Genomic DNA, 15,797 nt, shown 5'->3' with positions numbered 1-15,797 from the left:
TCTAATTACTTCACGGGTCAGTTCTCCAGACTTTATGTCAATGTCAGGCACACATAATCTCTTTTATTTTTAAATGAGAGAAAAGGAAAAAAAACCGCACAGACTACTGAAGATTTAGGTATTACAATTATTTAGCTCTCAATACCCATGACTTCCATAGGGATTATTATATTTTTCCTCGAGAACGAGCAGCCGGCAGAGCTAAGACAGAAGAAGAGCCACTTTTTCCACATAAAATTATTGTCTCCTTTAAATAGTAAAACCTTGGCCTTCTGTGTTCATTACTTGGCTCCTATCCTCTGAAGTGGATTTAGGGCTTACGAAAGGTGGCAGATTGACAGCACATGCTGGAGTCCTCTGTTTATTTGCACCTGAGGTACTGGGAAAGCAACCCTACATTATGAGCCCAACTGCAGCTCCTGCAGTCAGGAAGAGTCATCTGGCCTYGTCCATGGTGAAGGCTTCCCCAGTCCCTTCCTTCCGCAGCCTGYGCCAAACCCAGTCTGGTGCCTGGCCCTCAGGAAGCCCAGCAGCCCTTGGAGGTGCCATGCGTTACAGAGCTTGCTGACTCATGAGAAGTGGCTGTGAAAATGAGCAGAAAAAAGTTAAATGTTGGGGGATCCTGGAGGACTGAGGTATGGGTGTGCTCAGCTGAGCTGTAACTTKTAACAGCCGTTCGGGTGCGCTGCAGCAAGTGAATGGACTGGGCTCGGCCCTGTTTGGTCCTACTGGAAGGCAGTCTTGTCCAGGATCAGCCGGTGTGCAAGCAGACCTTTCTGTACTGTTTTTTCGGTAACATAGGCCACGATAATATGAATTCCACAGATGCAGCCTTATTGCTTCAGTCCCTGCTTCTTGCATACCCACTTGGAGTCCTATTTTCACAGGGGTTTTAAGAGCCGCTTTAGAGATCTGTGATAATCCGGGGGATTAGCGAGAGCCAGAGGGGAGCCAGACACACGATGCCCCACAACTGAAACATGCAGATGCTTTGCTTTGATGTGATAAGGCGCAATGCAGCCTTTTAAAACTGAGACAAGGGAGTGTTTTGTGGAGCACTGTAGCATCCTAACTCTACCAGGGCCCTCAGAAGCAAAGATGATGTGAAGACAACTGGTCAGCTGCTTTATTCAGTTAGTTTTCCATCCCCTTGATTCTGCTCAGCTGAAGCTGTCTTCCTCATCTTACCCCACTCCTCTGCCCTCCTCCTTTATGGGGAAATGGTGGTGAGCAGGCAAGCTGTATTTTACAGGTGGTCTCCTAGGATGCAAAATGACTAGACACCCTCCCCCACAGCCAGCTCTGCCTGCATTTTAGGTAGATTCCCCCAGCCATAAGGAGCCCTTTGACTGGCTAAAAATAGTCTTTTTCGGCAGGTTCTAAAATCCTCTTTCTTACTCTGAATTGCAGCAGGCCTTTGAGTTGCTCACAGCCAATGGATTATTTTGACACCTCTCTCTCTCCTAAGCTAGGAAAGATACCCAAGCAGCTGCCTCTCTCTCTGTAAATTCTCAGCCTGTGCCCCACCAGTGACAGAGGTATGTAGCCACATTTCTTTTTGCATGATCAACTGTCTCTCCAAATGTATACAGAAAATCCCCAACTTGCATGCAGATGCAAATAGGTACATATCTAATCATACATCAGTATATACATACAATTTACTAGGCATCAGGGCTTTTGCTTGGCAATTTTCATTCATGCAAGAAATCTAAATGCATGAATTTGGTGTCAGTTATGGCATTAGGTTCTAATAGAGATTACGTTATGCTGAACATTTTATAGAGATAAAAGGAAAGACAATCTGAACTCCAAAGTACTTACAACTTTCATAGTGCTAAATAGAATTAGTGGATAACGTGATGGAAAATAGAAGAAAACTTTTTTTCTAGTAAGAGGATGCACTTTTCTAAGACTGTGCTAAAAATTCTTTTCTTACCTGGTGTCAAGAAAGAGAAAATAGATAGTAGCACTTACATTTTTAAGTCAATAGTTTGTAAATTTTTGGGCCTTGTGGGCTACCAGCAGCTCTCAAAATTCTGTTTGAATCTCCCAAAATGGTAATCAACAGGACTGTATGAAAATATGACTGAATAGCATGAGTCTGCAGATCACAGGTTGAAAAGTGTGCTCTAAGTTGCCACCTAAATGGGACCTCAAACCATATAGATTGGGTTTTTAACTAGAGAGTAGTCATTTCATTGAAATATTGCTAAAATACTATCACACACCCAGATCCTGAAATCAGATGTGTTTGTTTAGGCCTTAAAATCTTTGCAGACTGAATTCAGGACCAAATTTTTGAAAACTAACCCTAAAGTTCATAATGCCAACATGGAAGCATATTTCTTTCAGAAGTCATCCCATTCTACAAAATCTCAGAGAGCGATGGATTGGATGGGGAGACACACTGCTGTCAGGAAAGTATCATAATGCTTCTTTGTGGCACCTTTGTACTGTTTTCTACTTCCTTTTCTTTTTTTTTTTCTTTAACAAGATGAACTTTTGTTTTCCACATCTCAGGTGAAAGCTCTAATTGGTAAGCTAGAGGCTACTGTGGAGTCATTGACTCTGTGAGTGTGTGTGTGTGTGTGTGTCTGTCTGTCTGTCTGTAAAATTCCTAAAGGTTTTGGTTTCATTCTGAATTGGAATGAAAAAAAAAATCTTGAAACCTCAAAATTTGTCATTAAATGGAATTTGTTGGGTTTTGGCCAGCCCAACTTTTCTCCACCATCTGCTTGGCAGACTATCTCGTCTTTGGGATGCAGTTGGAAGAGGCCTATTATGATTAGTAGAAATGCTGCTGGAAAATAAACTCTTTATGGGAATTTTTATGTTATTCCATCAGACAAGGAAACTCTTGCTAATTGGATCCTACYCCTCCACTGCCAGTTTCAGTTAAGAAGAAATGTAAGCAGTACACAGCTGGGATTTTGTCATTGTGATTAAATAAGTAGTTATTTAAAAGCAGTCTAGAATAGATACATCATTCAGTATACCACTAGGTATAGTTCTTTCCTTGATCCAAATGTTTGCCTATTGTTATCTGGCACAATCTTAAAATGCATATTTAGTCAAAAATGCCAAGTGAATTCTAAAAGAGCATGAAGTCAGGACTGGGCACAATCTGAATATTTTAAAAATAGTGACAGGAAACCTCCAAATAAACCAGAAGCATTGTTGGAATAGATCAATAACTATAAAGAAACTGGTCCTGACATCAGCCAAGGTCTGTAAAAATGATGTTTTGTAATAGGCTCACATCAGCAAATCTCTTCAAGACACTCCTTTTAATCTGCAATATCTTGGCTTCAAAATCCCTGCAGAATAAGTGATTATCATCTCTTTCATTTTAATATTCCAAAGGTACCACATATTCTTTCAAAAGTCACTTCACAAAGAGAACAGAAGATGTTAGCCCCCTCGCCAAGTAGAGAGCTTTAAAAAGCCCTTATTATTATTCTGCAAAATGCAAACAAAGCTCAGGAGGGGTCCCTGTTAGGAGGTGATTTGCATCTCTTGGAATGATTTAAAACTGACGAAGGCGACAATTTGAGTGACTTCTTAACCTCTGTGGATCTTGAAGGCTCTGGCAGAAAAGGAAGTTAAATATTGAAATTATTTTGCTATTGAAAGACCCAGAAACTGATCTGATGCTTAGGCCTTCTGTCCCTGCTGCTGGGCCTTTGGCACTTTATCATCTGTGACCTTGACTCAGGGAGCCACTGATCTTCATTTTATCAACAGCCAGTGGCCACTGATATGGCTTCACATGGTACTGTTTAAAAATGGCACCTTCTTGCTTGAGAAATCAGCTCCTTTTGCAAATTAAGCGTTTTATCTATTGACAACGTTAAGATTTCTTACAACAAAGTCCACATAGCTCTTGAAGAGCAAGCTGGATTCAGTGATGACTCTCAGTCAACAGAATCCGTTACTGGGTTTTATTTCTAGAGAATTCCAGACAGACTCATTACGTTCCAGTTATACCTCCACTGCAATTCTGCAAAGATATTGAAAGCCCGAGGCATGCATGCTTATAACTAATGGCATTACCTGAGGATGGTAAAGTTACACTGGTTTTAGAGAGGGGCACCCATTAAAGATCCAGAGAATCTTTATTTCAGGCAGAAAGAACCTAGCTTGAGTTTCCGGTGGAGTTTGCTGTGCTGACAATGAAGACAATATTACTGAAAGTGTAAACTAATAATACTCACTTTGAATGTCACTGTCACACAACACGACAGTGGGGGAACTGAATACAATTGTTCAAAGCTGCTTCTTGAAGATCAGTGGTGTTATTGATATTTTATATTAAAGTATTGTGTTTTTTTTTTTCAAAACCCAGCAAATGTGGATAAGTAACTTCTAAAGTCTCTGTAGATGGAATATACTTTATAATGCACATAATTATAGGATCTTCTCTTCCTACAATTCATATAAAGTCTTTGAAGGCTTTTTATTCTCTGTCCCTAAATAATGTAACATATCTTACATTCTACTTAGTGTACAGGATYCTCATTGTAAAGTGAGCTGGAGAGGTCTTTCTTCTAAATCAACTTTAATGCTTTGGAAAAAAACACAGATGTTGGAGAGGGAGAAATTATGATCATATTGTAAAAGGTCCTCATTTCAGGTATAGCAAAGATGACCCTGGTGTTATATATGCTAGAAATTGAGAGAATTGCATGAGAGGCAAAGATCAAACTTTCATTTATTTAGTCCTGAATTTAAACAAGCAGCAAGCCTGTATATAAATCTATTCCCATTTGGGAAGGTAGATAAATAAATGTTTATGGTTAATTGACTGTGGGGAGTTTAGCACATATTAAGATATTCTCAAGAACTGAAGACTTTCCTGAATTGGAGAAATAGTGAATGGGAATTGAAGGCAGATGATGGTAAAAAAATACATTCAAAGATTTGTTTTCTTTATAGACCAATGTATCAAAGTAATAATTTTAGACAAAATATACTTTATGTCAATAACAAGAGAACTTGTTTTACAGAGAAGCACATCAGACGTGCTAAATAAGTATGTGGAAGATCAATGAATACTTAGATCATTAGATCTGATTAAGTAGCACACTGGAGATACAAAGTGATAATGCAGATGCCTTAGCAGGAATTACTCTGAGACTACAGAATATTTGTTGTATAACACAATCTGACTGAAATGAACCAACGTTTCTAACATATGTTGCTCGCACGAAGATGGGAGTTTGTCTGTGCACTCTGTGAACAGAAGTTTCACCATTGACTTCAGTAGAAGCAGAAAAAGGCCCAGAAGGACAGAGAAGAAATAAAATGGAAGCCGAACAAGTCACACAGACATCAGAGAAACTCTATTCATCCAAATTATGACAAATATCATAGCTTTTAAAGAGCTCAAAACCTCAGTTTGTTTTCTTGGATGCAGTTATTATCATGACATATGGAGCCACAGACCATCCTAAACTAAAGGGATACTTACCAAAGGAAAAGCTATATGGAAAACCCAGCAGCCAGGCTCTCCGCACGCAGCTCCAGTTTTGTCTCCTTTGGGCTCACTACACCCAGCCTGGATCTCTGTCCATCAGCCACAGACAATTAGTGCCAGAGCTATATGACACAACAAGTGATTTCATTCGTGGCGAAATCATAACCCATTGAAGTCAATGTCAAGGCTGCCATTAACCACCAGAGGGGCCATATGTCATGCAGTTGCAGTTGTCTACACAAAATGGAATAGCTTTTTAGTCTGCCTTCTTCACCCTCCTGGTTTCTGTCTTCTGCAGCAGTGCATTTTGGGATAAACTGTGACCAGCGGGAGCCAGTGAAGTATTTTCTAACATGCCCTTTTGGTGAAGTTGTCCTCTTCTGGCAGCTGTGTCCAGAGATGCGGAAGAAACCTTATTCTAAGGACTTTGTATAGTTGTGGTAAATGGCCAAAGATAAGGAGTCCCTAATAGGTAGGCTGATAATGTTTGCAAATGAACAAGATATTACTGCTTCCCCTTACTTAAAATTTGAAACCTTACTTAACAAGTTAGTAAAGGTCAGTTTTCTTTCAACATGGAAGAAATTCTCAATTAGTCTAGGCTTTGGGGAAATGTTAAGTAGAAGCCAAATGGCACACAGCACTGTGGCATTATGAACTTGATTGGAGCTTCTAGGGACTGCAGCAATAGTTAGTAAATAGCAATCATAACAACCAGTGGTGCCTTTTAAAAGATCGAATATTCAGAAAACCAAAGAAAAAAAAAAGAAATTCTTGAAAAACTGAATTTGATTTCCATAGTATCAGGAGAGAAGAAATAATGCAGGGAAAATTCAAAATTCAGAGTTATATTCTAATATTTCAGATGGACCAGGATGCTGCTTTGAGTTGCACTGAGAAGCTCAAAATCTTTTGGATTATGCATCTAGGAAGTTGGTGGCCAGCCATGGTTGGGTAATTGAGAATAAAAGCAGCCTCTTCCTGGCAATGAGAATACAATAGCGCTTCTGTTACTACACTCCTTTTTTCTCCTCATGTGAGGCTTCTTGTGCATATCTGATTCAAGCTGAAAGGGTAGGGATGTGCACTAAAACCAGAAAGCTGCAAGCAGGAGCAAGGATGTTTCTTCTGCAGTGGAATGGCACTGCATTTAATAAATGTCCTCAGCCTAAGTTCATCCGAAGATTTCTTAAGGAAACCAGTTGTTTAATCTTCTCTCCTAACAGAGTTAATAATATTCTAATTATAATAATAATAATTTCTTCGCATTTACATAACACTTTACACCTACAAAGCATTCTCTAGCCATGAATCATATCGCTCACAAGTTAAGTTATAGAACTAGCCAGGATGTCCCTACTAATTTTTTGAAAGGAAAACAGTTTCTACAATGCTTAATTTTATGATGTGGGGAAGTACAGTTCCTATTAGCTCATATTTGAATATAAATATCTGGAGGATTAGGTCTGACCGAATAACCTGTTTGCTGAGAGAAAAGACAAGGACCACAACTTGTTAATCTGTGGCATCCAAGCAGCTGAGATGTATTGACATGAATATCAAAGTAGGCCAAAACAGAATGTGTAGATTTGGTTCAACAAACTGAAATGAAATATTTAGTTGATTATTATTAAAAACAGTCTGATAATTCTTAAAAAAAAAGAAAAGAAAACAGATACAGAACTTTGGCTAAAAAGAAAAAAAAAGGCAAGGATAATCATTCTTAACATTATAATTTGGAACAAAAATAAATTTTGAAGGACAGGAATTTCCTTCAGGACGAACGTCCAAATATTCATCAGCTCTATTAAGTCAAAAACTGTGTGACAGAATGTTGTGCTATTTCCCTCTCTCCTCTAATCAGTTGCTGTGAATGTGAATCATGGTCTCAGAGAGCAATTGAGCAAACCCCTGTCCCCAAGTACTTCCAGCTGAAGAATGAACACAGAAAGCAGTGTTCTTAAATAGGAAAAGGCCAATGGTGGGATTCATAACTCCTGACTTCAGCTGCATACAAATACCCAGTCTGAGCAGGAGCACTCATCTCTGAGTGCTGGTGGGCAGAGAGGGAGAAGAAAGTTTATTCATCTGAGCATAAGATGTGTGACTAACACAGGCAGGTGGAAATCTCTCAGAAGGTGTCTGTTTCTCTCCACTGACTGCTGAAGGAGCTCTTTTTGTTAAGTCAGATCTCTGAGGTGGCTCAAGGTAGATGAGATGAATCCCTTGTAGCTGAAGAAAAGTGACTGATACAACTTTACTGTCCAAGAAATTTCTGTATTGATCTGAAGAACAAGGTCTCCTCTCTTTCAAAGTGGTGCTGCTTTTGACCTCCACACAGAAAGCCATGACTTTTCAACTTCTGATGGCCACCTTGAATGGCAGACAAGCTTGGGTTTGGTCCTTAGACAATATTAAATTATTACATTCAGCAATAAAACAGATAGTCTGCCAAGAAAATAATCATTGCTGTGTTTAACCTTCTATGAGATGATTACTCCTGGACTATGTATATTAATGAGTTTTGAATGAGTGACATTTAATAAAATATTCACTATCTCTTCAACTTTCTTTCATTTCTTGCTGGAGCCCTTTCATATTTGAAAAATAATTATGCACACCATATTTAACCAGGCTGAAAATGAGACTTACATGGAACCTTTCCAGCTCTTCATTACATATTTAATTGTTAAAATAATCAAGCTATCCATCATACATCCTGCCACCCAGTCGTCTGTCACCTTGGAACCAGTCAGAGAGATTATAGACAGAGAAGTCTGGAAACAAAAATTTTGCGTCTCTCTCACAGAACAATTTTGCCTGTGAGAGAAATGGTCTCAGCACTGGGTACCTGTACCACATCTGCAAAACCAACAAATAACAGCATCTTCATGGCATCCTCTCCACTTTGGATTTCATCGTGTTTAAGCACTAAAAACTCTGGCCATGTTCTGGAAAAGTTCTTTAGCATGTAATAAGTTCAAGTTCCTGGGTCTTCTCATTGATTTTAGAGTCAGGCCAATACAGAGCATTTTACACAGTACACAGTGATTTGGTGAGCATTTAATAATAGCTAGCTGTTACATGATGCTTTTYGTGAAAAAATTGTCCATGAACTTTACTAAAATGCTAAGTAATGTTATCCTTGTTTTATGGATGGGGAAACAGAAGCTCTAGAACAGAATCTGAACTGTATTAGGGTATAGCAATAATCCATCAAACATAACAAGGCATTTTGTGGAGCCGAGCCCTGTGTCCAGGAACACCACAAAAAGGATGAAACCTAAATATTCTGAGTCTGATTGCAGTGCTCTTTCTGCTGAGCTTTCCACAAACAAAGGGCTGCATGGAGGCTTCTGGGATGTTTCATTTAAATATGGRCTTCGGTGTCGGCAGAACTGGAAGCCATAACGATGACATTACTGCACATCCTTTGAAAGATGTAAAGTACAAAAAATCCAACCATGTGGATTTTGGATCCCTGGCTTTTTAGAAAGTAGAGGATGATTAAGGATATGAAGAGGATGGACTAGGAATATAAATATCATCAAAGCTGTTTTATCTACATGGGTGTCACTGCCCAACTATTTGACATGACAAGTGTTCATAGTCTCACCAGAGCAACAATATTGTAGGTTGCAGTGAGAACATTTTTCAAGTGTAAGTATATTTCAGAAGTCATGAAAATACCACCCATTTTGAATTCACAAAGGAATGTGAACATCATGTTTTAATTTTCTGCATTTTACTGAAAGCATATCATCCTCTTCCATGCTATAGATATAGGGAACACAGTGAGTATTTCAAAGACAGTTTGGTGGGAACTGAGTATGCCAGTTTGTTTGGTTTTTAATCCTAGTCTCAGTCTGTGTTTCTGCAGGAATGAAGTAAGATTTCAATTTAATAACTAATTTTCCATAACCAAGAGTAGGCTAAAAACTAGGTTATTGTTAACAGTGCTCAGCCATATTGTAGCTTTCCATGACTACTGTCTAATGTTTTAACTAATGTTACTCATACATTGCCCTGTAGTCTAAAGAGAAAACAAGCTTTCTCTTATTTCATGAACAAAGGTAAAACAAAAATTATAAAAATCTAGCTCAAGAGCTTACTAGAGAGTATTAAATAAATCTCAGTTCTGGAAGGCTGTGATGTATTGTGAAGGTCAAAGTCGATATGAACAATGAGCTAGCTACTTGCATGGAAATAATGCATTTGGATGAAGAAGTTGTCCCTACCAAATAGCGATATTAGCTGGAAAAGCAAAACAAAAAAACCCACAGAAGATTTAAGAAGCACAAAACAAAAGTCACCAGCACCAGCCATAGCTTGAAAAGTATCAAGGACAGAACCAGTGAAGCGAATGATCTATCTTATAAATTAGACTTCAACTAGTGTAAAAGCAGCCAAAGTGAGGGCCCAATTGTTTTTGTAGCCTGTCGGAAATAATTTCAAACCTGACAGGATACCACGGCTCGTAGTGTGATCTCACAGATTTCAGTGGTCATGCTGAGAGATAAGCAGAGAAGCACAGTAAAAATCCTGATAGCAAAAGCACTGCTGCCAGCTTGGCTGTACTAAGAAATTATCATTCACTCCAAATAGCAAATCAGGTGAGCGCTGAATGACTCCCCTTTCCTCCCTTCTCCTCCTTCCCCGCCTTCCACTGCCTTTTTGCTACCACCTTCTTTTTTCCCCTTCCCCCTCCCTGGGAGGACATGAAATGTTGTGTTTTATGGTATCAAAACCAGCCGATATATCCAACAACAACAAACATCAAAAGAAATTACATCATCATCAGACTATCTTACAATATCATTAGTGACCTAAATTAAAGCAAGATAATTGCCCCGGCAGACAGCAAACAACCATACACGAATACTAATAACGCTGCAAGTAGGTTCTAGCACTGCACCAGAGAAGAAGGTGCCACGCACTTGCTCTGTAATTACGTCCAGACTCAACTGGCATGGCTATTTCTTCAGTTACAGAGAACTACAAGTAGAGCGGTTAACTTGGCGTGCATTTCTCAGACAGGATGCCCATCACCCCCTCCTCTGTTGCCAGTTGCTTGGGCCTAGGAGGCTCTGCCAACCCACAGGGAAGGTCTTGGCACCCCAGCAACGCTGTGCTGAAGCGTGGGGCAGTGCGGAGGGGAGCCCACAGSAAGGGCTGGCATCTCTGCTCCTGTAGAAATAACTGCACAGAGTGCAAAGAGAGGGCACTGACATGGCCATGGTATGGATGAACAGATGGTGGCGGAGGCACGTAGTCAGGAGCACAGGAACTGTCGAATGGGGGATGCCCTTCACTGCTCAGCCCATAAATTTGCACCCTGATAAGCCCTCTCTATAGTGACTACCCCCTCTTGGAAGCTGGAGTGTTGGCCTGCAGAAAGGGTATGCCTCTGTTTTATGCTCTGGGAAGATTTATTTCTGCTGATTTTTGGTTTTAACCTCACATATTTGGACTGGTATCACTAGTATTTGCAATTGTGGAACATTACGAGGCCCTGCCCAAAGCAGAGTCCCCAAAGACCAATATTTCTCTGGCAGCAACAGTCATTAATTACACAGAAAGGTAACGTTTGGGTGCACTTGAAGTATGTACACAATCTGTAAGCATATAGGAAGGAAAGCGAGTCCGGTGAGAAAGACACTAAGCAAGGATTGCAGGGAACTGATTTCAGTTCCTAGTGTTGCTGCATCATGACTGTCATCAAATTACTTCTTTAGGCAGTACTCACTGTCCCAATTGGAAAACAGAGATAATATTTCCTTTGTTCAACTTAGCTTGTTTTACTGTAGCTCTTTAGAACAATAGTCATTTAACAAATGCTTGCATTATTAGAGTCTACCACAATGAGTCCAATATCAATTTGGCTGTCTGGCTACTGTGATGTAAATAATAACAACTGTGCTGGTGTGGCTCATGTGCAACTAGAAAACAGGGTACAGATCTTTTCCTCAGTAACGATGCTGAGTCAAGGCCTTCCTATTTTACCCCAAGACCTCCACAAATCCCCTCATTTTGGTATCAGCCAATTTAGTGATCAAATCTAGGTCAAATCCCCTGTCTTTTTGCAGATCCTGCAAACACTTGTACTAACACAACTAAAGGGCTGGAGGAGGAGGAGCAGGAAAGAGGGAGTAATTTTCCTTCCAAAATTTTACCTTGCTGCTGAAAAAAGGTACTTGGCAAAGTACCCCCGTAGACAGGCAAAGGCAGTATATCATCTCCATTTTACAGTCACAGAATGAAATCACAGAACTATTAACTGGTTTGCCCCATGTCACTTAGGAAGTCTGTGGCAGGGCCAGAAATTTGACATAGATCTCCCATGTTTCAGATCAGTGCCTTAATCATAAAATAATCACCAGAAAGTTGAATACATAGGTTAACTCGAGAAGAATAAGGGTTTTTTTGCTGTGGTATATAAAGAGAGAAATGGCAGCAATGTATTTCTAGTTTCTGGAAACCTTTAAGTTCATTTATATTCTGAGAAGTGACTGGGAAAAATGACTCTGTGGAGTTCTCTGTTTATTCTCTCTCAGTTACTTTCTTATGAAATTTGCTCAATTCGCAGTTCAAAGGAAGGTATTTGCTCAATGCCAGTACAATGCAAACTCAATCGAGGACTGAAAAATCATGCTGTATTCTTTGACTCATGCATCATCAGTAGTCAGAAAGCATTTCAAAAATGTTCCAGAAATCAAAAGTCCAGACAAAAGAAAATAAAAGAAACAAAACAAAACATAAGGTTTGTTTTGATTTCACCTGCTCTTAGGCAGAATACTGTTCAAAATATGGAGGCCTAATTTCTTCCAAACTTACTCTGAAATTAAAGAACAAATCCATCCTTTTCCATCCAAACCATCTGATTTCCAAGATGGAGTTTTTTCTCTGTAATACATAAATACTAATTTTGGTAATAAAACAATAATGTTACTTCCTACTTCTTTTCAACCAAGTGTTTTATTTTATTAAACCTGGTAGAGTGAGGAGGATTTCACTTGCCCATTTTACTCCCTGTTTATGTGACAGAGCCTCCTGATTGCAAACTTTCAGTAACTGCTGCAGTATCCTGACCTGCAGGTGTTGGAGAAGAGTGCATCTCTCCTCGAGCACAGATGTGGCGTGAAGGGTGAGGCTTGTAGACACCATTTGCCACAAACGATTTCAGTAGGTAACTCTCTCTGGCATTCATGGCCATTCACCTCACTCAACCCCTGGCTCCTTGTGCCTGCTTCARTGATAGGCTTCTTCCCCGATGGAGAAGTCAGAGAGGTGCGGTGCTCCTGGGAACAGGGTTTCTGCCAGTGAAATGCTTGGTCAAGCCCATGTTTAGTAGACGCAATGCTGGTAGGCCTCAATCCCATCATGAAAGAAAATGAGCTTGAGGAGTAAAGCCATATCTTCCTTAGAGACTTTAAAACAAAGGTCCAATATTTTGTCCCTTAGGCTTAACTGGCCCAAAATTTCATCCCTCTTGAGTCCAGCCACTTACTGTGGTCTTTGCTTTTCCCCCAAAGACTTGGAAAATAAAGATTTCTCTGTTGCTCTGCTTTCTATTCCATGTATGGGAGACAAAAAAGAGCGCAGGTCTCAAGTCAATGACCGGCAGTGTCAATGGCTTGGGATTTTTAACAGTATCCAAAAAGGGGCTTTCCTGTGAGTGCTTACGTCCAAGACACAGCTGAGATTTTCATTTGTGGCATGCTCTGCAGTCTTGTGTTTGCATGAACAGGCAGCACGGAAGGACAAACCCCTCCTCATTGCTAGGAGCTCACATCCCACGTAAGCCTCACCTTGGAAGGTCCTGTATCTGGCTGGATTTCACCGCAGAGGTGTGTTTCTTCTGTAATGCTATTGCCTCTTTATTGCTACATGACTTTTTTTTTTTTAGTTTCCCTATTTTGAAATAGTTCTCAAGCCGCTTTTGTGAAATATACTAAGAGAGCATCATGACAACAAAGTCAAAAGGTTAGGAAGGTGCAATAAAATTCAAAAAGTGTAATAATGCAGGAGGAATATTGCAGTTGTGTAGTATCTTTCAACAGAGGTCTCAGAAGAAATCATTAATTAAGCTTCAATCCTTTAACCTCTGAGGTAGGTAGTGTTACTGTACCCACTTCACTAATGAGTAAACAGAGGCCTTGGCATGTTACAAGCCTTTTCTAATGTTACCCAACAAGTCAGAAGAAAGGGAAGAGAAGTAATGAAATTAACAGCAGCAGTAAATATTTATACTATGACATTATGCAAATTCTCTTCTCTAATTCCAGCACCTAGCATTTTACCTCATTTCCCAAATCATTGTGTTTTTCTTTATACATACGGGTTATCCATATCTCCCCACACACACCCCCCTTCCTGCAGTGGTTTAGGAGAAGCTCAGGTTGCTTTTATGCCTAAGGCAGTCTTTTCGAGGTTTCCCCTTTCCTTCACTTGCCCCACTGATTCCCCTCTCCCCACACCGCTTTGCTTTCCTTCATAGCCTCCCTGCTTCTGAGGGGGTAGCGGAGGCTGCAGGCTATCAGAGCAGTCATTTTCAAATCGGGATACCTTTACGGGAGTGCAGGTTTCCGAGGGGCCTGAAAATATGGCAACAGATTGTCAACTGCCTCTCAGTGAGTTCATAACTGTAGCGGCATTTATTGCAAAGAAGCCTTTATGTGCATTTCACATGGGAAAAAGCTCAATCTACACAATCACCTCTTGGGATCAAGTCAAATTCAGAGAAGTCACCCCCAGGAGGAGACACATAAGTGATGGTTTACAAATAGACTGGCTTCATGTAAAATGCCCTCATCCCCTTCCCTAGAGAGAACAGAAGAAGCAGGGCTTCATGCAGGTAAGGAAAATTAGAATGGATGACTATATCTAAGCAGGAAATAACACCAACCACCTTATCTTTACAAACAGGACTTTGGGGGATAAAATATAAATGAGTTTGACCTTAAGCATCTTGTTCAGACTTCCAAAGGCTCCAACCAGCTGTGGAGTAATGGAGGGGGCAGACAAGTTACGAGTTTTACCTTCACCCTGATGCTGAGTTATTTGTATCAGTGGGCAAGCTGTTGCACTATTATGCTTGGAGCGCAGATAACGCTTCTTACCTGGGGATGCCATGGAGATGCAAAATTAATTAGCCTTACACACCTTATGAAACTCTATGAAATATAAATGCTAGCAGTAATATTAAGGGAGGTAAACAAAAACTGATCAAGGATCTGGCCCACAATTATCTTAAACCTTCCTTTTTGCCTCATTTCAACCCTAACTGGTGGTGTTAGCTCTCCTCCTCATTTTGATTCAGTAGCCATGACAGAAGTCCACTTCTCCCCCTCTCTGCCATTTATTCCAAGGCATAATGTAATAATTATACTCACATTTTTAAAGGTAGACATTTCTCCATAGGCCCTATCAACCTGTGGCCTCATGATTGTAATTACTTGATCTACAGACTGCTAATTTTTTATCTTCCATAGGAATAAAATAGCACAGGAATAGGACACAAAGAAAATGCAAAGAAGTTTCAGACAGCAGCTTGATAATGTTTCTCTAATGACTGCTGACTATGACAAGAAATATAAATATCGTGTGTATCAGAAAAAGCATGATTTTATTCTTTTTTTTTTAAAAACGTTTCCTATTTCTTGACACGTGGACACAGATTCAGTGAAACATTCAATTTTTGGGGGGACTTTCTGGGCTATAAGCAACATAAAAAACATTCATGTAGGTTTCTGTTTATTACTTTTCCAGTTAAATTTGCATGGAATTGATGCTTGCTCTCAGGAGTCTATTTGCAATATTGGGAAAGGGTGTGAGTGAATTGAGGCCAAGCCCATGACAAATTTCTACTTAGCCTACTTCTGCCTCAGTTGCTTATGACATTTCTGTTTTTCCAGCCTGTAAATGAGATGAAAACCAGGAAAAGCAAGACTGAGTAATAACAGTGCTTACTCTGGCTGGAAAAAACTGGTCCAAATCAGCAAGCCTGGCTTTGATTACATCCAGTGATCAAGCTGTGTGACTTGACTTAATGTCTCAGGAAATGTTAATCTGCACGTGGAAAGCTTGGTTCTAGAGACTGTATGATCCATTGACTTGGGTAAGAAGTCAGTGCGCTTCATGCTGTCTTCTCTTTTTTTCTACAGGTCTGCACTGTAGTCCCATGTTTGAGGAGGGCTAACATATAATGGAGAAACTGTTTAGTAACTGGGCATTTTTATCTTCTAGCTCAGTATGGGAACAGTACTAAAACAAACAAACCAAACAAACCTCTGGAGTGAGTCAGACGCCAGGTGTAACT

This window comes from Apteryx rowi, unplaced genomic scaffold (genome assembly GCF_003343035.1).
Source record: "Apteryx rowi isolate R43461 unplaced genomic scaffold, aptRow1 scaffold_641, whole genome shotgun sequence".
Taxonomy (NCBI): domain Eukaryota; kingdom Metazoa; phylum Chordata; class Aves; order Apterygiformes; family Apterygidae; genus Apteryx; species Apteryx rowi.
This window is presented reverse-complemented; position numbering follows the sequence as displayed.